General features: G+C 45.3%; 1 pseudogene; it reads right to left on the bottom strand.

Moving 5' to 3' along the window:
* Positions 1 to 2,941: 2,941 nt before the first annotated feature.
* On the bottom strand, positions 2,942 to 3,360 carry LOC103670222 (annotated as a pseudogene).
* Positions 3,361 to 5,739: the final 2,379 nt, after the last annotated feature.

Here is a 5,739-nt window from a genome sequence, read left to right as displayed (position 1 = left end):
TGACCCTAGCATTGTATTGTGACCATGAGCAAGAAATAAATTCATATTGTGTTAAAAGGCATAGAACGAGTGGGGTTGTTTGTTATTTCAGCTAGCCTGTCCTGATTACTTAGGATAGAATGAAAAGGGTCTTACTTTTATGGAGGAAGGAAAGAAGTTGGGAGGGGCTGTTGACAAGAGCTTAGGGTAGTGACGGGTTTTCATTGGTTGAGTACATTCGCTGGGCTGGGCAAGGAGACTTCCTGCTGGGCTATGCGAAGTAAGCTTCCTGCTATTTGGGGCTGAATGGCAGTGCATTGAGAGCTGTCCCTTCAGGGCTTCCCGACACCATTTTTAATGACATTGTCTTTATTTATTTTCACATTGCTTTATTATAAAGACAACAGCCAGCATCTCTCTTCAGTTATTTCTCTGTTGTGATTTATAATAAGGCGTAATATACTTTGGTCTTCTATCGTGGCTCTGACACCCAGCTCCCATAACCCTTGTCATTTTCTAAGTGTTTAGAACAAAAGGGGCAACTTTTGTTATGATATTTGGGGTTTGTTAGCGACTCCAGAAATAGCTCCATTATTCCTTACGCCAATGCCCTGCCTGAGGGTGTGTCCTATTTCTACAGGTGAGTGGAAGTAACAACAGAAGCTGGAGAAAAGAGAACAGGTCACTTGGGGAGGCAGATGGAAAACTGGGCAGACCCAGTGTCAGGAGGATGGTAAGGAGAGCTCCCTCCCTCCCTCCCTCTCTCCCTCCTTCCCTTTTTCTTCTTCTCTCATTTTTTCCACACATAGTTGCTGAGCCTTCTATGAACTGTGTGTGGCGTATAGGAGATGTTTCCTTTCTGTGGCTGTGGGGAGAAGGCAGGCCCAGCTGTACGTGCTTAGGTTACAAATCTCAAAGGATATTTTTGTTTGCTTGTTTTTTTTATGTAAGGAGAATATATAAATAAATAATGAAACTGGGTCAGAGCTCCCTACTCAAACTTGAGTATTCTTTCTGAGCCGGGGCCCAACCTGACTTCCAAACTGGGCTACTCATAAGATTATCTTTTAAAAAAGACATGCCCCCCCCAGCAAAAAAAAAGGGGGTGCCTGGGTGGCTCAGTCAGTTAAGCATCTTGATCTCAGCGTCCTGGGATAGAGCCCCGCGTCAGGCTCCTGGCTCAGTTGGGGGGGGGGGTGCCTGCTCCCTCTGCTTGTGCTCTCTTAGTCGGCTCTCTCTCTCTCAAATAAATTAAATTAATTAAATTAAATTAAATTAAATTAAGGGCACAAATACCATTCAGGAGGGCTCCACCTTCGTGACCTAAGCACCTCCCCAAGACCCGTCCTCCCAACACCATGATGGGGATGGTGAAGAGGTGAAGGATTTCAACATAAGAATTTTGTAGGGACACATGCCAAGGGGAATTAAAGTAGCAGATGGCATTAAAGTCTCTAATCAACTGACTTTAAAATAGGGAGATTATCCTGGATTATCTCGGTGGGCTCACTGTAATCACAGGGATATAACATCCCTAAAAGTGGAAGAATGAGGCAGAAGAGGGAATCAGAGAGACAGCAGCTTGAAAATGACTCAATCTGATGTTGCTGGGTTTGAAGATGGAGGAAGGAGCCATAAACCAAGGAAAGTGGGCAGCTTCTAGAAGCTGGAAAAAGAGAGGAAACAGATCTCCTTTAGAGTCTCTAGGAAGGAATGTACTTTGATCTTCGCCCAGTGTCAGACTTCTGCTCTACAAGACAGTACACTTATGGGACTTTAACACCCCACTTACCTCCATGGACAGATCATTCAAACAGAAAATCGAGGAAACAGTAGCTTTGACTGACACATTGAACCAGTTGGATTTAACAGATATATTCAGAAAATTCCACTTTAGAACAGCAGAATATACATTTCTAGTGCACATGAAATATTCTCCAGAAGAGATCACATAGGAGGCCACAAAACAAGTCTCAACAAATTCTAGAAGATCAACAGTCATTCCATGAATCTTTTCTTTTTCTTTTTTTAATGGTTTTTTATTATATTATGTTAGTCACCATACAGTACATCCCCGGTTTCTGATGTAAAGTTCGATGATTCATTAGTTGCGTATAACACCCAGTGCTCCATGCAATACGTGCCCTCCTTACTACCCATCACCGGTCTATCCCATTTCCATGAATCTTTTCTGACCACAATGCTAGGAAACCAGAAATCAATCAGAAGAAAAAATCTGGAAAGAACATAAATTCATGGAGGTTAAATAATATGCTACAAAACAGTGAATGGGTCAACCAAGAAATCAAAGAGGAAATAAAAAATACATGGAGACAAATGAAAATGAAAACACAACAGTCCAAAATCTTTGGGATGCAACAAAAGTGGTTCTAAGAGGGAAGTTTATAGCAATACAGGCCTACCACAAGAAGCAAGAAACATCTCAAATAAACCACCTAACGTTACACTTATTCTGGAAGGTGAGACAGTGGAGGCACATGGTGACTGCAGGACTGGGGAGGGAAAAAGGGAAGGGTTTGTTTTATTGGTTTAACCTTTGAACTTCACTGCATACCTTGAGAAGGGTTTTATTATAGAAAGTTTCAGAATATAATGAAAGTAGGGAGAACAGTATCATGAGCCCCTGTGTGCCCATTACCCAGCTTCAGAAGTACTAACATCATCGTACCCTTTTAATCTTCCAGCGTGGAAGTATCGTATATTAAGTATTGTGTATTGTATACGTGGAAGTATTGTATATTAAGATAAATATAATGAAAATAAAATACATGTGCCCAAGCTGGACCACTGAACTATGGAGATAAAACCTTAGGGACATAAAAAAAACAAAACCCCAAAACCAAAAACAGCACCTTGGGGACGGGGCTCAGGGATCTGCCTTTTTAACAAGCTTCTTGGTGGCCGGGTGGGTCCTCATAGTTGGGGCAGCACTGGGCTCTCTCTGCCTCTGAGGAGCCCTCACTAGCTGTATTCTTTTTTTTCCCCAAGAAGCTCTGGTCAGTTTCACTAAAGCGAAATTTTGTGTGATTTACTTTTCACCAGTCTGTTCTGGCATGATTCTAATGATAGCAGAATCACCTGGGTCAGTGATGGCCAGTGTGCATTCTCTGTAGTATTTCCCACAAGCTGTGCCCAATTCAATATTATTGTCACTGTAGTAGTGACGGACCACGTTTTGGCCAACATGGCGTAGCATTCTAGTTCAGATCTCCTCAAGCCTGGGCAGTTTTTGGCAAGGATGACTAGCTCTGTTTTGCCATGTCCAATCGTTTTCAGAGTCTGCTCGTACCCCAGCGTGTATGTTCCACTTTCCATAATGAGTTGGAGCCTAGAGTGGATTGACTCCAGCGACTTTTTCATCTTCGTTTTGGCTGCCTTCCTTAGGTCAGGGAGGGCCGCCACCAAGAGCAGCCACCAAGATGGCCAGGAGCAAGAAAGGAGAGAGCTCCTACAATGCACAGCTCTTCACTGCTGGCTGTTTCCTTGTTTGTCACTTCCTGTCACTGCTCATTAGCAATGCATGAGGGACCCACCGCCTGTGAATGTTTTGAAGTCCTCATTCAACCTTCCATTTTTAGCCCATACGAGCTCTCAAAGAATTCCAAAAAGTTTCCTGTCCCTGCTTGCAAAGACACAGAGAGTCCTTCACAACCCCCTATAGGTTTCCCTTACTCCTTAGGACTGGTTCTTGGGCCTCTGCGGCCTTATAAAGGAGCACAGCTCCAAAGTGCCTTTCACAGAAAGACGACCCTGATCCTGGTCCTCTGTCTTCTCTCTCAACAGGGCTTCTGACACAACCAAGAAGGAGGGAAGAGAGAGGAACTCCAGCATAGTTCAGGCTCTTTCTCCTCGAGGCTTGTCTTCAAACAGGTTTTCGCAGTTACCAGTGTGGGAGAGGAACACCCAGGGTTCTAGGCTGGAACCAACAAGCATCACCAGGTTCCTTGGGCCCTGTCGTCCACTGAGGCAGCCCGGTGAGGATCTCAACTTTTCAGGAGGTAAAATAAAAAGAGAGGGCTGACAGGGGCGAATTCGGTGCTCTGGGGGTCTGATTAAGGGTGGGATTACATGCTTTGGGAACAACTGTGGAGGAGGTGGAGTCTTGAAAGATGGGTAGTTTGGGGCATCTGGGTGACTCAGTCAGTTAAGTGTCTGCCTTTGGCTCAGGTCATGATCCCAGGGTCCTGGGATCGAGTCCCCCACATCGGGCTCCCTGCTCAGCGGGGAGCTTGCTTCTCCCTCTCCCTCTGCTTCTCCTCCTGCTTGTGTTCTCTGTGTCAAATAAATAAATAAAATCTTTGAAAAAAATTAAAAGAAAGATGGGTATTTCAAAAGGAGGGCGGTGAGTGGGGAACAGGGAGCGGGGCTTGTTTGGCTGGAACTGAGTACAGGCAGGAGCAGTGGCACCGGAAACCAAAAAAGAATTTCTGCCTGCAAGGCACTTTGTAGTTTACAAATCTCACCCACTCCCCACCTCATCAGATCCTCAGTACAACCCTGTGAGGTACAGGGCCATTGATGGTGAACTCATTTCATAGAAAAATAAAACAAAAAGCAAAACGAAACTGGGATTCAGAGTGGTTAGGTGACCTATGCTATGCCACAAATATGTGGCCAAGCTGGCATTCTGACCCTGGTTTCTGTCTCCTGGCCTTCTTTTCCCTGACCAGGGTCATACTGGGGGACCTGGGCAATACTACAGTGTGAGTTTGAACTGAAGCAATGGGGAGCCACAGAAAGGATTTTAGAAGAGCTGTGGTCGGGGCACCTGGGTGGTGGTTGAGTGTCCGACTCTTGGTTTCACTTGGGTCATGGTCTCAGGGTCATGGGATTGAGCCCCGCGTTGGGCTCTATGCTTAGCAGAGAGTCTGCTTGGGATTCTCTCCCTCTCCCTCTGCCCCTTCCCCTTCCCCTGCTCTCTCTCTCTCATTCACTCTCTAAAATAAATAAATAAATCTTTAAAAAATAAATAAGAGCTGTGGTTATCACAGGTGTGCTGGGCCTTGGGCACATGTGCTGGTTGAGGGAGGCTGAGCACTGCAGTGGGGCTATGTCGCTCTGAAAGAGAAAGCGGGGTGCTCTACAGGTCATGCGGACAGGGCAGGGAGGGAGAGCACAGCTGATGTGGGCCCTGCAGGGAAGAATGGCGTTCATTCATTCATTCATTCATTCATTCTTCCAATCTGTCTTTAGTAAGTACCTTCCCTGTGCTAAGTGTCATGCTAGGCATTGGGGATGTAATGGTGAACTTGACCACAGGGTCCCAGCCCTCACAGCACTTCAGGGGCTAGCAGATCATAAGGAACAAATGAACAAGTACAAGAACTTCCAGTTGTGGTTTAACATAGGATCTACAGAAACATGAGGACATATACCCAGTGTCATGTGGTCCTCAGGGTGGCTTCTCTTGACTGCCCTGGCAATCCCTGCCCCTGAGTGTAATGCAGACTGTGTTCGGGGTCCTGTGGGGGTTCAGGGAAGGGAGGCATCCTTCTTCCTGCTCAGAGTGATCTGAGGAAGGCTTCATGGAAGAAGATGCATTGAGGTTGGGCATTCATTCAACAAATATGTAATGAGCACCTACTGAATACCAGCTTCTGTTTTATTTTATTATTATTTTTTTAAGATTCTATTTTTAAGTACTCTCTGTACCCAACATAGGGCTCAAACTCACAACCCTGAGATCAAGAGTCGCATAGGGACAATCATTGAACAAAATGAAACAGACCATGTTGTACC

This window comes from Ursus maritimus, unplaced genomic scaffold, assembly GCF_017311325.1.
Source record: "Ursus maritimus isolate PB19 unplaced genomic scaffold, ASM1731132v1 scaffold_2, whole genome shotgun sequence".
Taxonomy (NCBI): domain Eukaryota; kingdom Metazoa; phylum Chordata; class Mammalia; order Carnivora; family Ursidae; genus Ursus; species Ursus maritimus.
The sequence above is the reverse complement of the archived record's forward strand: the minus strand, read 5'-3'. Positions and strand labels throughout refer to the sequence as shown.